This window comes from Trachypithecus francoisi, unplaced genomic scaffold (assembly GCF_009764315.1).
Source record: "Trachypithecus francoisi isolate TF-2019V2 unplaced genomic scaffold, Tfra_2.0 Lachesis_group20, whole genome shotgun sequence".
In the NCBI taxonomy this organism is placed as follows: domain Eukaryota; kingdom Metazoa; phylum Chordata; class Mammalia; order Primates; family Cercopithecidae; genus Trachypithecus; species Trachypithecus francoisi.
In genome coordinates this window covers 47,614,258-47,631,941 of record NW_022681466.1, presented here as the reverse complement: position 1 = coordinate 47,631,941, position 17,684 = coordinate 47,614,258, and the positions used below count along the sequence as shown (strand labels likewise).

The 17,684-nt window shown below is 47.1% G+C and overlaps 1 long non-coding RNA gene across 1 annotated transcript; it reads left to right on the top strand.

Moving 5' to 3' along the window:
* The first annotated feature begins 1,117 nt into the window (after positions 1–1,117).
* On the top strand, positions 1,118–17,381 carry LOC117067532. The gene is made up of 3 exons (XR_004430770.1): positions 1,118–1,564; positions 1,931–1,991; positions 17,268–17,381. It is a non-coding gene; the product is annotated as an uncharacterized LOC117067532 (long non-coding RNA).
* Positions 17,382–17,684: the final 303 nt, after the last annotated feature.

The following is a 17,684-nucleotide window of genomic DNA, read 5'->3' as shown; positions in this document are numbered from 1 at the left end:
AGAGAAAAATGTCAGCACAAAAAGGAAGCATCTGTTCTTGGGCTTTCATTATTCAGATGAGAAAACTGAAGCTCAGAGAGGGGAAGTGACTGAAATATGCATTGGACAGAATTGAGAAGAGAGCAGGCTAGCTCCTGCTACTGTACTTCACACATAACAGGTGTTTAAGTTATGCTATTGTTATATTATATATTATGTATGTTCCATATAATGTATAATAATATGTATAATACATATCACCATCATTGTCATAATTTTATCGTTGTCTGAATGAGACCATTAAACTCAGCATGTCTTGTCATTGGGGAGTTCTGAGGGTTTTCATAAACATGAGTCTTTAGTTCATGGAGCCAATCAGGAGGACTGAGGTGACTGACTTTCAGGAAAACAAAGGCCAACAGAAAGATGATAAGGCATTCTTATATTTGTAAAGTATTTTACAGCAGACAACTTTCTTAAAAGAAAGATTGCTAAATTTGGCATTAGGAAATCTGGGACTGAGACCACGTCTGCCACTGGATGACTTTGACGAAGTCATTTGTTTTCTTTGAGCTTCAGTGTCCTTTGTAAGATAAAACTGTGAGATGAACTCAGAAAAGAAAATTGTGGAGCATGCAGGGCCCAACTCCCCATTGCTGTGCTCATAGCAGCCATCACTAATTGATCACCACACTCTTTGTGCTATGCCCAGGTGAGGCTTCAGAATCTGTCCCCGGAAACCACTACCCGTTGGCTGGCATGAACGTGTTAGATGAAACCAATTTGTTACTTTCAGTAGATGCCTGTACAGCCAACTCCAACTTTGACTTTCTGACTCCATAAGTCTATCACACATCCAGCAACCTGACAAGGTTGGCAGAACAGGTCTCACCCCTCTACCCCATAGGAACAATCTGAGCTCAGACCAGCTCAAGTTTAGATAGTTGGTGAGTGATGGTGGAATCAGACATTAGACCTCTCTAAATTGGCCTGGCAAGAACATTCAATAGTCTTACATATTCCCTGGCTACAAAGGACTCCCAGTCCCTCAGAGTCAAGGACCACGGTAAAACGAGGAAATAACCAAAAGCTTCATTCTCCCTTTCACACCACAAGGTGGCTAAGTGAGAACCTCCCTTCTGGACAGGTGATACCATGCTGCAAAACCAGGAATAGGTGAAGTTGTTGGTTTCTTTCACTTTCATCCTCGTGTCATTAGAAGCCCAGTTCCTCTTGACAGCATCTCCCAACCACCACCCACTCTGCTGCTACACTGCATCTGGTTACCTATCCCTCAGATTGTTTCCAGAACTTTCTTCTTTCATTTGAAGGGGAAGTTTGTTGATACTAGCTTAGAGTGAGACCTCATTCCATTGAAGGCAGCTGCCTGCGGTGGTGGAAAGAGAACTGAGGCTGGAGTCAGAACATAGAGCTTCTTGTCCTGCTGCTGTGGCTTTGGGGAAAGTTGCTGTCCTTCTCTTGACCTCAGTTTTGCTTCCAGCTTACGATTTCCAAGAGAGAAGTGTTTAATTCTTGGCTAACAGGGCAAAGTGCTCACGGACCTCATCCCTACACTGGTGGCTGGGTGAGTATTCGAGGAACAGGGAGTTCCAAGAGCCTCCAAATCCCACTTTCCATACCCCTTTTAAAATGTATTTAGTGACAAACATTCTATGGGGTGGTGAAAAATGAGAAAGAGGAAAGGATGGGAGATGGCTCTTATTGAATGCCCATGATGTGTCAAACATGTCCATGTACTAGCTCATGGGAAAAGTGCTGATATACCACTTTATAGATGAGCAAATCAAGGTTCAGAGGGGTTAAGTGACTTGCCTCAGATCAAACAGCTGGTAAATGGCAGAGCTAGGATTTATATTGAATACTGCTGACTCTAAAGTTCCTGCCCTTTATATTCCACTGTGGATATTTTTTTCTTTTTTTAATTACATAGTATGAAGCATGGAGAATAAACATGAAGCCACAACTCGCAGGGTTCCCAGCCTATCAAAAAGGTAAGCCAGCCTCCTGAATAATTGTAATACAAGGCCAAGCATGAAAGGATGGGTATAATCCAAGAGTCACAGATGAGAACAGACTTCATGAGGAAGTGGTATCTTTTCAGGTTGGTCTGGCCTCCCATACAACAATGACAACGATAAACAGTGAAAGTAATGAAGAACACTTATCTGTACTAGCTCCCTTCCTTGTGAAACAACTATTCTTTTCTTTCCATTTTAAAGAGGAGGAAAGCAAGACACAGAGAGGCCAAGTAACATACCATAGGTCACAAAGCTTGGAAGTGACAGAGCCTGGATCCATTCCCAGGCAGATTGGCTCCAGCATGCACACTCTTGATGAACCGCACTCTACTGCTTCTTGTAGTATTTTCTCACCTTGACCACCACCTGGGGAAGTAGCAGGAGATCTGGGGAATCCTGTGAGAGCATTTAGGCCACCTTCCTTTCATGCCAGGGAAGGGACTAGCCCAAGGGGAGCAGTGGGTTGGAGAAACAGAGCTCAGCTCCCCTCCTCCCAGCTCAGACCACTTGCCGGTGCTCTCCTCCTCCTCTGCAATGCTGGAAAGATGCCAGCCTGCCAAGGCCCTCACTATGCAGGCTCTGGATAGAGAGGAAGAACCCAAGCCACTGTACATGGGCTACTGTTCAAGGTATTTTAGTAACATGAAGATAGCAAATTACCCACAATGAACAATTCTGTAGAACAAGGTGTTCCCTGGTCTCCGAGTACCTGTGCAGATGGTATTGTTAGCAGGTATACAGGAGAGGAGCCAACCTTTGTGAAGGGGAGCTCTTTTGGGTGATTTGTCTTGCCTGTCTTGCTTTTGCTAAATAAAGAGGATAGCATGGACTTTGGAAGGAGGCAGGCCTGAGTTGGAATTCTACCATGTCATTCCGTAGCTGTGTGACCTTGGGTAATTTGCTTAACGTCTCTGAGCATCCCATCCATAAAATGGAAATAGCACTATTCCATGCAGAATTCTATAAGGATTAAAAGGAGATAATGTATGTAAAGTAACTTACATAATACCGCATTCATTATGAAAACAAACATATCTGAACCGCCATAAAAACTGGCAACATCATAGAATGTAACTCACTAAAAAGATCCAAGAATCAGGAATTAAAGCAAGAAGAGGATTACACTGTGTTGTCCACTAACTATACATCTGATATAGTATGAGAAGTAGTTTACACACATGTTCTCACTTTACCCTTTCATCAACACTGTGTGTTGGACGACACTGTACCCATTTTACAGATGAAGAGATTAAGGATCATAGAGGGTCAAGATCTTCTCCAGGAATGCTGCTTCTTTGACTCCTACTGTTCTCAGATCAGTTCAAGCCTCTCAGCTTCACTTGCTAATTTTATACATAGTTGATTTCCGGCTCTTTTTTATCCCTAGCTTCCGCAATCTGGAAATGTGTTTTGCACTGATAATTTTATCTATTCCGGTACATCAGTTGTTTCCATACAGGTCTCCATGACCTCGTGCACCCACCCCAGTCTTCCTCCTAGCCCAAATGTGGGCCGTGCTCCCCTGTTTCTAGTGTCCTGTTTTATATCCATCCCACTGACACCTCACACTCTATGTCACCAAAAGCAACTCACTCCACCCCAACTCCCCTTTTCCTGGTTCCCTGTGTTTATACATAGCACCTCTCTTCAGTCACCCAGGAGGGATTTCTTTGGTGTCTCTATTTATTTATTTACTTTCCCACAATACTCATATTCAGGCAGTGCCCTCTCTTCAGCAACCCCCCACAACCACCATTCCCTATTACCCACACAATGTTCTGATTAGGATTCTTCTTTTTTTCTGAGAGAGAGAGAGAGGGTCTTGCTCTGTGGTCTAGACTGGAGTACAGTGGTGCAATCTCAGCTCACTGCAGCCTGAACCTCCCAGGCTTAAGCAATCTTTCCACCTCAGCCTCCCAAGTAGTTAGGACTACAGGCATGCACCACCATGCATGGCTAACTTTTCTATTTTTTGTAAAGACGGGGTTTCACCACATAGCCCAGACTGGTCTTGAACTCCCAAGCTCAAGCAATCCACCCCCCTCAGCTTCCCAAAGTGTTGGGATTACAGGTGTAAGCCAATCACACCTGGCCTGATTCAAATTCTTAAACACAACTTTGAAGGTACTCAAAAGTCTTTGGTTACACCCCATTGTTACCTTATAAAGTCTTAACTATAGCTTGCCATCGGAGACACCATGAAATTGCATCTCAATCTATTTCTCCCTCTAATATACGCCATAGCAAAATGGGTAACACTGCTCCCAACAGTATATCTGATGCCTAATTAGTAGTAGTAATAAAAGCTGCCAGTGTCAGAAGCACTTGACATGCAGTGTCTCGTTCATTCCTCACCACACTCCTGTGAGTAGACAAGATGTGAAACCTATGCAGTAGCACAGGGCCCTGTGCTCAGAAGGCTGTGCTCCCATGCCTGGTTTAATGCTCTGCTCTCACTGTGTGGAAATTTTTAATGCTTTTTCAACTAGGGGCCTCACATTTTCATTCTGTCCTGGGCCCTGCAAACTATGTAGCCAGTCCTGGAAGCAGCTGCTATTATTACCCCCATTTTACAGATGTGAAAACCAAGGCCACACAACTAATGAGCCCAAGACTCTTGTCAATATCCATATTGTGCCAAGGGTGGCAGACCCACACTCTGGGCTTACTGTGTGCCATCTACTATGCTCCCTCCCTTCCTCCTCATCCCCATGTTGCCAACGTGAGTGGCATTTCCTGTCCTTAAGGTTAAATGACTTTCTCACAAGTTTGCCTGACTTTAAGCCCAGTGCCCTTCCTGCTACACTGATCTGAATAAAATGGTGCCTCCCCCCAAACTCCAAATTCCAAAGCCAGGCCTGGTGTCTGGCGAACCCTGAACAGGGGGCAGAATCTCTGCAGAGACCTCTAAAAATAAAGCCTGCCTGCAACTGTGTTCTGAGACCTGAAGCTTCCTTCTTCCTCTTAAAAGCTGTTCCCATCTCTGAAAGCAGCTTCTCACCATGGGCTGTGGCTGCTGCTTTTCCCGCACTGCAAGGGAGAAACAGAACAGATTGCAGGAGCAATTAAACCATCGCATGGAAAGCCCGGAGAGATTGGGGAGGGGGGAGGAGATGCTGTTTCTTAATGGCCTGCCTCTATATTTAGCCTGAAATACTTCAATCTCTGACCCTTCCAGGGAGCAGGTAGAGGTGAGAGTGAAGTTGGGGACTTCAGCTCCGTTGGGCTTCTGGGTCAAGAAGCGCCCATCTGCCCGTGTGCGGCCCCATTACCGCCATGCCTTACGGGGACTCACCATATGGCAGGACAGGAAACCCCAACCATAAAACAAGCCGTGAAACCACAGCACAGCCTGCCTAGGTGGAATTTGGCAAGATGACTCAGCAAAGATGTTAAGACAACAACGGGCAGCTGGCCTGCCCCACAGGATGCCAACTTCCCCAAGGGGATAGGGGGCTTGTGACAGGTGGTGAAGGGTGGTCAGCCTTTAGTTTCAGCCCCAGTTACAGAAGAGCCTCCATTCCTCTCACTTGCTGCATCCTGAGTCAGACAATGTGTGTGGGGCGGATGGCAGTGAGCTTTTAAAAAAGCACAGAGACCAGGGCCCCAGTCCTAGAGATAATAATTGATTCTGGAGTGGGGTTCAGACATCTGTATTTACTTAAAACTCTCCAGGTAATTACAAGCATGGCCTGTTGAGAAACAACCAGTAGTAAGAATAGGCATAAGATGCATTTGACTTTATATTCTAGTTTTGGTCCTTCGTTTTTGGGGGACTTTGAAGCAGTGCAGGTTTATCTCAGAGTCTCAGTTTCTCCTTCTCTATGTGAGTATGACATTCTCGATTTCTGGTACATAGTTGATGCCCAGTAAATGTTGTGGGCTCACCAAATGGATGAATGAATGGATGATGTAAGCAAATGAGTAAATACATAACCTAGTACAGACGATGTTAGTTCCTGCAGCCACACGGATATGGCTGTTTCTCTTGGGCTAGGCTGTCCCACAGGCAGACTCAGTGACAAGGAATGAAGTCGTCTATCTGCGAAGTGGTCCCAAGTAACATCAGCAGAGGATCTGGGCAATGAGAAAGGGGAGGGCAGGAAGCAATGCAGGGTGCATTAATAAGCTCATTACTATTGTGGACAATTGAGGCTCCGTCCCACTGGGGTCTCTGGGCGACAATGTGGATATGCTGCAGAGTTGTCTCACCTGAGGGACGGGAGCTGTACCTATTCTCCAGCTCCCATCATCAATGACTCAGGGCCATTCCCGGGGGCAGGAACTCCAGGGCACTTCTGCTCTGTCCTGCTTGTGGGCTGGGAGAAAGCCCTGGGGCAGAGAAGTGGAGAGTCCCAACTGTTTGTTGTAGAATGCCATCGGTAGCTACGGTGGCAAGCCACGGTGAGTGCCAAGGGGATACAGGTGAGGCACCAACAGCACCTGCCTCGCTAGGCCTCTGATATGTAACTTTCCACACTGGGCTAGGGGTCTGGGGGAAGAGGGAAAGGAAAGGCCCACTCATAGTCCAAGCTCACTTATACCACACAGCTGCCAGTACCATTAGGATCTAGCAATGCAAAGTCCTGTTTATCTCAACGTGCCTGTTTCCTTGGCAGTTCTGAGGCTAGCGGTGTTTCTCAGTCTCTGAACTATTGACATTTTGGGCTCATTAATTCTTTGTTGTGGGGAGCTGTTCTGTGGATTGTAGGATGTTTAGCAGCATCCCTGGCCTCTACCCACTAGATGCCTGTAGCACCTTTCATTATGACAACAAAACTTGTTTCCAGACATCCTCAAATGTCCCCTGGGTGGCAAAGTTGCCCTCAGTTGAGAACCAGTGGGGTAGTTGGATACCTTTCCTCATCCTCGAAACCCAGGCAGCACCCCACTTAAACTTCTGGAGCTGTGGATGCATCTTGACCAGGCCATGCTCTCCTTGGTCTCTGCTTAGTCGGATGCTGTGCTTGGAACACATCCCAGAGACAGGCAGTGCCCACACCCAGCTGTGAAACATGCTGCTCCCTTGCTGAGCCAAGCCCTGAGCTATGGGCAGAGGAAGTTAAGCAGCAGCTGTGGCATCACAGTTGGACTATGGGGACCACACAAGACAGGGAAGTTAGGCAGCTTCAGCTCCAGCAGCCTCTACTCCAGTCTGGGTCCCAAAGGCCAAGGAGGAGGATTTATCAGACCAACCCCTAACGCAGAGCCAGGGAGATTTAAGGCTAACTCAACAAGGAGTTTTTGTGAAGAGTTGTAAGCACTCATTGAGACTATGCAATTATCCTAAGAGATGCGGTAAGCACATGCAGAGCCAGCAGGGAAAGGCATCCAGGCTGACTCCAAACTACTTGCTTTCATCATTAACCCTGGTGGCATCCGGTGAAAGGTGGGGGAGAAGTGGGGGCTGAGAAATCTTCCTCCAACAGGCCAGGGGAGATGCTCAGAACAAACCCAGGTGTCCTGAGTCACTCGTGCTGACAGCAGATTCATCGCCCTTCAGTCCTGCAAAAGAGATAGCCAGCTTCCCTTTGCTATACCTATCATCCTTCAAATCCGAGAAGCCAAACTTGGGCATGACAGGGTTGTGTTTCTCCTCTGGGCTGCTCCCTCCACTCCCATTTCTTTATGCCTCCCTCCAGGATGCCTGTGCAATGCACACCACTCAAAGGGCACTCAGTGGCATGCAGTCCTCCAGCAGAAATGATTCACAGTCAAACACAGAAGCCGGCTGAGCACAGAATCCAAAGATGGACAGTGGGGCTCCAAGCCGGCTGTGCTAGCAGCACACCACCTCTCCTGCCTTTGTTTTCTGGGTTGTCAATGCTGCAGCCTACCTGGTCAAAACACGGTAAAACACCAAGCAGAAGCAGAGAAACCTCTGTTCTCTGGCCTGGCCCCTGCTGCAAACTTTAGAAGCCTTGAGAGAATATTTGGCACCTGGAGAAGAGCAATGGCAAGTCTAAAGGCAGCAAGGAGAACATTTCGCACATATGCACGCACACAAATGCATACACATACATACACTCACACACCAGCTCCTGAAAGTGACAGTTTGTGAGTCCCTGTCCCCGCCCTCCCATTCACATGCATAATTAAAATTCCTCTGAAGATAAGAAAGGTGGGAAAGAAGCAAGGGATGACTTTTGCTGGAATGAACTCTCTGGAAATGCAAGATTGTGTCAGGACATGCCCATATACATGTAAGGACACACAGACACAGAATTAGAACATTTTCTACCTACAAATCTACCTATCTTATCTGTATTTGTGAAAAAAAAATTATAATCCAAAGAGATTAAGAGGCTTTGATAGGATTATACAGAGCTGGGACTCAAACTTGGATCTTCAGACCTAGACCTTGCGATGGATTTAGAACAATCTGCATCGATGATTTAATTGGGAGAGGGACAAGGGATTGAAATTCTTGGCCTGTCTTCGTGTAAATAGAAGCTGTGATTCTGCTGACATTAGTAACAATTCTTCCCTGAGACTGAGAAAAACAACAGAAGTAATAATAATAACCACCAGGCTCAGGGTTCTTAGAGTTACCAAGTGCTTTCCCATGTGTAACCTCAGGTGATTTTCCCAGCAATGTGGGGTGGGGGATTAACGATCTCACCACCTCCTCCTTACAGAGGAGAAACAAAGTCTTCAAAGGCTGAATAATGTTGGGAACTACTATAAACTATAGACTAACAAATGTTAAGTTAATATTATTGTCATCAACATTACACAGCTGACTTACCAAACATGTCACATGATGTCTTAAGGATGGAGAGTCACGCCGTGTCCATCTGTGAATCCCCCAAAGATCCCAAAAAAGAACTTGACATACAGTAGGTGACCGAGGTACCTTTGACGATTGATTCATTTACTGAATGCATGACAGGAAGGACAATAGAAAAATACTCACACTCAGTATCTCTGTGGGCTCTAAACTCTAAATAGTAGTTTCTCTTTCTTTAGAAACAAACAAACAAACAAAGGTCAGCATTGCCCAGAGCTCCAGTGATCTCTAGGCTTAGATTAATGTTCCCCTAGTTCTTTGTGTAGGACTGGTCCAGCTACGTGGTTTCTGACTATACATCATGCTTTAAGGAGCATCAAGAAGCATTCTCTGTTTGGAAAAACAAAACAAACCAATCCAAAACTCCTTTATTCCTTGAAATTTGCACCTTCCACTCCCTCAAGCTAAGGCGTGAAAAGCTCAATTAGTTGTCTGTGATCAGACATCACGCCTTACTAAGGATTAGTTTATAGACTAGCTCCTGCCACACGGCTAATCCTCAAGAAGAGAACACAGGTCACTTTTGATGAAGAATAATCATGTTAACACAAGCTTTAGGTCTCATAACACACTGTGGGAACTTGGGCCCCATCGTAGACAATGAAAGAGTCCCAGCCAGCTAGCACTGGAGAAAAGGTGACTACAGATGGAGACAAACCTTGCCCAGCTTCCTCCCTCTCTGGGTCACAGTTTCCTTCTGTGCAAATTAGAGCCTGAGACTGAAAGAGGGATGTGCTGACAGAACTAACCCAGGTCAGGTGGTCAGTGTCAGAGTTATGCCTGGAGCCAGCCCTGAATGTGACACACCCACAGTGAGGGAATCTCTACCTGAAGAGGGGGTGATCTGAATCTCTGCATCGTCTCTTGGGCTTGGCTGCTAGAGTTTCTGGGCTGGAAGCAGGAGCAGAAACGTTCTCTGCAGAGACTGAGTTGGAACACACAGAGCTCAGCTCTGAATTGTAGTCCAAATCCCAGAAGCTACTGAAGGGCCAAGGGTTGCTCAGTTGAAGGGATCAGAAGCAGATGCTAGGAGCCAAGGATTTAGGATCTAGGGAGAGCAGCCAGCACAACCCAGTGGAGACATCAACAGAGGGTCTGTGGTTCCCAGTTTCCCATTCAGGTGCAGGTGGAGGCAAGCTGCCATTGTTGGGGGTGGGTGGAGAGGATAGAAGCTGTACTTAAAGAGCCCGGGCAGAATGGCCAAACCATGCTTCCTCCAGTAGCAATAAGCCCAGACTTGGGCAACTGAGTGCTATTCTGACTGCCCAGCAGGGCAGGGATGCAAATTCCAGAGTGAAGATTTGGTAGGCAGGAGGGCTCTAATTTTCAATTACAGTGTTCACACCAAATGGAGCTCTGCAGCTCTCCCTCTACTCTGGGTGTATTTGACTTTGAATCAAGTGACCTCCTGAACATATAGACACAGAGAGGAGTGGCTTGGTCCTGCTCACTCACCCCATCAGGCTGCCACGGGACATGAGCCGCAGCCCATCGTTTACACACAGGCTTATGAAAGCAAATAGGATTTGGCCTAGATTGCTAACAGGCTCTCCTCTGGGTAAGAATATTTGCTGTGATCCTTGGGGTGTTTCCTGTGGAGCACAGGACACCTAACAGGGCCTGCTTGGTTGCACTGGACCTCAAGGATGTCTTGCCAGTCCTATTCCCCTTACCCCAGGAGAGTTCTAAACATTTGCTTAAGACATCTCTGTGCATCATCCTCTCACCTGGTCCAGGAGAAGGAAAGTTCTGATTTTCCACCTTCTACTCTGTCCTCCAAAATCTCCTGCCTTTTACTGTCCACTAATCCCCACTCACTCAGTCTTCTTCCTGGCTTCAGTTTCTTCAGCTGGGAAATGGGACGATTCTGTGAGATGCTTTCTTAGGTTTCTTTCTCCTCAGACCTCCTGTGCTCTCTGGAAGCTCTGGGAAGTGGAAAGCAGTCTGGCTTGGAAGTCTATTACCAAACTTCCCCTTTCCTGAATAGGTGACCATGAGTAATTCCCTCCCAATTCCCAAGTCTCAGGGTCTCCAGCTCCAACCTTAAGGAAGCAGATTCAAAGATCTCTGAGCTCACTTCTCTTTGGTGCCTTACTGCAGCAGCTATTGTGCTTATGTGTGTGTATGTATGTGTGTACAACCTCAGTTGGCTTTGCCCGCCTGGCACCCCAGCCCTATGCCTGGATTTTTCCTTGGGCAGCCACCCTCCATCCAGTGGCATGCAGTCTCAGTGGTGGTATCCATCAAGGTATGCTGCCCAACAGGTGGACAGGAGACTTAGGCAAGTTCAACCAGCTTCTCTTTTCCTAGACACTGACTTGAATTGAGTGCCACTAGATGATAGGAATCCAACCATCCATCCATCCATCTATCCATAGAGTCTTGCCACAAAGAGAGTGCCCATGAATTCCTCCATCCTAGATACTCAGAGGTTCCTGATTCCTCTCCTTTGTGAGGCCACACCTATTTTAGCCTTAGTTCTGGTTTTGTGAATTGCCCAGTATCCATCCATTCACATCTGTGTCTAAGTCCTACAAGCCTGCTCGAATGTCACCTTTTAAATGACGCCTTCCCTGGTCTCCCTATGCAAACTTGCAGCCCCACCCTCATCCCTCAGCTTTTCCTGTCTTCCTCTCCTGCTTCACTTTTCTCCATAGTACCTTATAATGTTTTAACAATTGTATCATCTAATTTACTTTTTTATGTGGTGTGCTGGCCATCTCTCCCTACTAGAATGTAAGTTCCATGAGGCCAGGCATTTGTGTCTGCTTTATTCACTGGTATATTGTCAGTGCTCAGAACAGTGTCTGACACAAGGCAGGCACTCACTAAATATTTGTTGAATGAATGAGTGCATGAAATCATGCTTGGAAGTTGACCTCAGTTGGTTTTGGCCACTAACCCTAATTGAGACTGTCTCCTTTTCTTCCCTGTAGATCCTTTCTCTCTCCCCAGGATGGAAGCCCTTTTGCTGATATGGGATTGCAAAGCCTGAACAGAAGCAGGGATCAGAGCTCAAATAAAGGGTTGGGCCTCTTGGGGTGGAGGCCCAGTCTAGTCCTCTTCCAGGGAAAGGTGGCTTAATATTCTCCCTCTATCATCCTCTCTTCTCCTTTCTATCTCTTGTCCTAGACCCACCTCTGTAATCTGAACCACTTTCATTTAAGGAAACCCAAAGTCATGATCTGTTTTCTAGGAAAGTCAGAGCCAAAGACATGAACAGAAAAGAAAAAAAATTGCTGACAAGTCTCAGTGGGCCAGGACCTGAAAATCAATTTGACACATCAATTTTTTGGATTTAATAACTCATGCTCCCATGGAATCAAGGTCATAAATAGTAAAGAGAGTTCCAGACAAGCCTACCAAAATCTGTTTGACTCAGCTGGAGACCTTGATCCCATCTCTCTGCTCTGTTCCCATTAATAATTTCCTCTCCTAGATGCTTCCTCTCTTTGGTTTGGTTCCCACATTATTGCCCTGTCAATGATGTTTGCCTACATTTCTGTCTCTTCCTTCTCTGCTTCCTTCCATCTCTCCTCTTCTTCCCCTGTTCATTGAATGAAGTTATCCCACAAGGCTCTGTTCTTTGCTGTCTGGACTGCTCAGCCTACATTTAATCCTCAGGAATGTAAGTCTATCCTTTTAAGTTACCATGCTGAAGATTTCCCCCAGTTCTTCTCAGTACCCCCCAAACCTCTAGCCATTGAATGGCTTCCTCAACTGGAAATCTGACTAATCCTTTGCTTATCTTCAGACCTCCCCTTTTTAAATTTCTCTGTCCCCAAATTGGATGGACACTCTTGGATCATCTGCTTGAATGTCACATTTTCAATGAAGCCTTCCCTGGTCTCCTTATATGTTAATACTCCATTTACAGATCCAAAATCATCTGTAAATGGGGTATTAATCTCTTTCTCAAATAACTGTTGAGTGAGTTTAACAATATGATTCATCTACAGGTGCTTTGAAATGGTACGACTGTTACTTGGTCTAATTCAGTCTCAGACTGCTGCTTGTGAAATGCCTACCCTCTATTTCCATAGTCTCATATAGTGAGTCCAGCTGTACACTCGGGGACTTGTGCCCCCCTTCCCACAATAGCCTGCCCAGCCCTGACCCCACATTCTAACTCTGGATTTTCATCATGCATGGACTCCTGGTATAAGCCCAGCCTAGTTTTCCACCTCACCTGTGCTCCATCCTCCCAACTGCTCTCTTCCAACTGGAGAGCCCACGTGGGCCCAAGGCAGGCAGGGAGGAAAGTGACATTGTTGAGCCCTGTGCCCAGTGAAGTATGTATGTGAGCTCATCCAATCCACAGCTACTCCGGGAGGAAGGCATAATTATCCTCAATGCACAGATGAGCAAACAGAGGCTCATGGAGGGTCAGCGACATGTCCAAGGTCACTGACTCATCAGAAGGCTGCTTTGTTCTCACTCCATCAGGCGGCCCAAGGAGAAAGGTAAGACAGAAAGAGGAAGCCACTAAGACAAACTTGTTCCTGCTGTGATACCCTTAAACATCAAATCATGAGATTAGGTGGTCCTGGGCGTGGGTGTGGGCAGAGGAGGGAAAAGTGGCTGTACCGAAGCAAGGATGGAGGGAGGAGGGTGCCTGTGCTCAGCCATGCTAATTTTGACATTTTCCTGTGCGTCTGCTTGTCATCATCAACTTATAATTTAACCTCGTTGTGGCGATGCCTCTGGAATGTCAACAAGGCTTGCTGGAATTTCATTACAGCCAGGCAGCTGGCCCCTGGTATTTCTGATACAAATGATGTGCAGCTGCATTCTGGCCCTGCTGTCTTCATCCCCCATCTAGAAACGGCAGCATTAGGCACACTTAATCCGGAGAGATATTCCCTACGCCGAGAAGAGGGCTTGTCAATTCCACCGGGGGCATTTCCTATGGACTGCTCTGCCTGAGCCAATTAACCTAGAGTAATTGCTGAAAAGCATTAGATGTTGATGATGGATGCAGGGGGCTGACCCCAGGGGTGGTTGGAGGGAAAGTGTTGAAAAATGAAACCTCCCCATATCTGCACAGCATTTGCCACTTTCAGGGCACCTCTGCCTGCATCGTAGCAGCAGTGGTACAGTGATCTGTGCTGGAAGGTTGTGGCATTCTCATTTTGCAAAAGTGAACATCAAAACTCAGAGGGAAAAATGATTTCAAGTTAATCAGAATAAGAAAACAGAAATCTGGGTACACAAAGTCCATGTCTAGATTTCACATTTATCCAACAAATATTTATTGAGTAGCTACTGTGAGCCAGGCATTGTGCTTGTTTGAAGGATACGTTTTTTCTATCCTTGATAACCATGACATTTTTTCTGTAGGATTCTCCTTTCAGGCCCTCTCCTAAGAGAGATTCTTTCCCAATCCCCTACATCCTATACCTTTTACTTTCCTCTTCCCTCTGGCCCCATAGAGGTTTTGATGTCTGTCGATTCTACATGAGTGCACGCAGGTTTCCTTGTCTGTCCCTCCCAACAAGAGCCTCATGTCACTGATTGTTCCCAGGGACGGAGAAGGCCTGTCCTGTTACAGGACTCCTGCACCCTGTGAGCAGGCTGGAGAGGAATCTGGGGCCAGCGGTTTTGCTGGCTCTGAAAGCAGTGTCTGCAGCTGCCTGCCTGGCACATAGGTTCAAGCGGCCTTGCTAGCTCATGACATCATGGTGCAGTATGGAGGTCCTGGGCCACGGTTTCAGTGCTGTCTATGACTCATGGGCTGTGGAGTCCTGGTGCCAGCCCTTGAAGGTGGGGCAGGAAAGCGAGGCACATTAGTGAATTCATAGCTGAGACCACACCGGACCTGGATCTTTCCCAGGTTTGAAGGTTGAATGTGCCTGTGCTGGCCAGGGCTTGGTGAGCTTCTCCACTGGATGTGTAAACCCCACTCAATGTCTTCCCTATTATCACACTCAGGCCCTAGCCACTAGAAGCCTCATTTGCCTAAGTTTTTGTCCCAATGTTTCCATGAAGGCAGAGAGTGGAGCTATTTGCATGGGGTCAGAGATATGGGAGCCCAGGGCTACACAGAAAAGATGGCAGGGAGCCTCTTACACTGCAGGGCAGTCCAGGGTGGCTGCTGGGGCCAGATTGCCCCGTCAAGATCCAGCCTGCTTTTCACAGACTGTGTAATTAGGATGTCCTGCCCTAATCCTGGCCTTTAGTTTCTGCAACTTCAAAATGAGGACAAAATAACCTCCAAGGTCCAGGTTACTTTCCTATACAGAGCCTGGAACTGTGCCTGCCCCCCATAGTGCACACACACAGCCAGCTAAAGGATGGTGTGCCTGGGGTGGGTCTGCAGGGCAAGTCCTATTTCATAGTTTAACATTTCTGACACCACCTGTGTCAAATTCCTATGCTTATGGTACGCTAGGAGAGTCGAGTCAAGGCCAGACTGAGGGTGACTCTGGCCCTCCGTGCTGGGCCTGCTCTCTGCAGATGCCTCCAACCCTGCCTTGGACAGAGGGAGGAGTAGCGAGTGTTAGGAAGGGCCTGGGGTGTGGAAGAGCTTCTAACCCCACCAGTGAGTCCTGGTGCATATGGAGGGAGAGCGAGGAGGGCTTCTAAACATGGGTCATAGATAAACTCAAGACAGAATAAACATGCTTAGGGAGTTTATAGGAGAAACATTATCACAAAAGGGCTGAGTGTAAGTACAGAAGTGGACGGGACAATCTTATTGTGTCTCCTCGGCGACAGCTTCAACTAGAGTTAGTTTACAGACTACATGTAAGGTGTTGGGCAGTCAACCTCCAGCTGGTACAGGGGCCTTGGTCTCACCCAGAAGTTGTCTTCCCCGAGTCTATGACTCATGACCAGGAGAGAGGAGGGTGGGCAGTGAGTTGAATGAAGGCAAATCACCCCCTCAAGCCTGGACCCAGGCCATGACACCAATCCATCAGAGCTGGGACCTTGGCCTGGCGCTGTCTTAGGGGCACAAGAGTGACCATTCACACTACCTGCCTCTATCCTTCCTTCCTTCCTGCATGAGACCTGGTGTAGCCGCTGCTCCATGCCTACCACTGGGTCATAGAAACTCAGAGTTTCCCTGGGGCAGCTGCCAGGGAGTGAGGTCATCGGAAACCCTGACTTCTCCCCACCACCCAGCCAAACTCCACCAAGGCCAGGAGTGGCTCCCCCTGAGCCTGGTGTCCCCTCTCTGCACAGAGTACTTTAAGAAATCCAGAAAAGTCATAACCCCCAGGAATCCACACTGAATGTGAGCTGGCATCAGCCCTCTCTGCACTGGGCCTCCTCAGGTACTAAGATGGGTTATATTTGGGGTAAGAGGGGACAGAAAGTCCTCATGTGTCAGGAAAAAGTTACAAAATCCCACCCCTCATACAAGAACTCTCTCACTTTTTCCTCCTCTTAGCATTCTGCAGAGCTGGGGTGAACCACGTTGGCCATTGTGAAAGTGCAAATTCAGGAATGCTGAGGTCATTACTCAAGGTGACATCACTTATAAGTGGCCAGCCCTTGACCTACAAGGTCTAAATCCCATTTCTGTCTTCACATTTAGAGGCCTCCATTTCTGCTTACGCACTTTCAATAATGAAGAACTTGGGAACTCAGTCTCTCTTGAATGGACCTCCACATAGAAGAGCCTCAACTGGTCCAAAGTAACTAGCCTTCTCTCTGTGCCTCTTAGGCCTCCTCTCTTCTTTCTCTACTGGACACAGCAACAACAAGTGTCCGAGTCACTTAGTATTCCTGGTATTCTGAGCTGGTCTCCAACTGGGGTGAGCCTTGTAGATTCTCAGACAGCAGCATCAAGGGATGTGGGCTTCAAGCCAAGTCAGATAATAGTAAAACAATAATAATAATAAAGATAGAGACACAAACACGAGGACACTGGGACAAGCATAAGAGGTTAGATCCACAAACAGAGACAAATAGGTGCTGGGAGCAGGGTGGAAGGACACATCTCCACTGACAGCCACATATTTTCAGGATGCAAGAGCCCAAGGACAGACAGAGCTCAAGCAAGGCTCTGAGTGAGGGAGGTGAGAAGCTGGATGAGGGATGGCCTTTGTGTCTCCATCTCTGCTGCTTGACCAGGATCAAAGAACTTCCCCAGATGAGCTTAGACATCTAGAAATGACTCTGGGCCAGAAGAAAGGGAGACGAGGAAGTGAAAGAATGAAGTGAAAGGAGTGAAAGAATGGGCCACAACACATATGGAGATGTGATGGCAGGAGAAAGGATGAGGAGCTTGGGAATGGGAAGAAGTTTTCTCACAACTTGGGTAGGTTGAGGCAACAGGTTGTGGTGGATGCTGTGATGTGCTTCCCAGGTCCTTCTTCAAGAAGGAAGGACTTATCCTGCTACTTGCTGGGGATGCTGCCTGCACAAAGTTCTCAGCTGCCAGCTCCCCATGAGGTTTGCCCTAATCCTGACTGCAGAGAGCTGCCTTGCTCCAGATCATGCCTTCTTTACAGCGCGGTTCACATCCAATGACTGATCCATGGAAAGATTTTGAGGCCTGAACCCCTTTCCCCATCTGGAACAACTCTGAAGGCTCACTCCATATTCACATTTCCCATGGCATCAGGTAAGATGCTCACTGAGACTGCATCACAGCTCAGCTTCTCCCTCTGCCTAATCCTGCTTTCTCCCCATCCCTTCCTTAAGTGTAATTTTATGAGTTCTTCCTAATAAACCATTGCAAGTAAATATCTATTTCAGAGTTTCCTTCCTGGGGACCCAATCTGTGACACAGGTTTAAACTCTGAGCAGGAAGTTTTCATTTTGCCTGGCCCACAGTTTATAAAGAACATTGATGGCTTCAATCTCACTTGATCTTCACAATAACTTGGTGAAGTGGGTGGTACTGTTCTTACTTAACAGATGAGGAA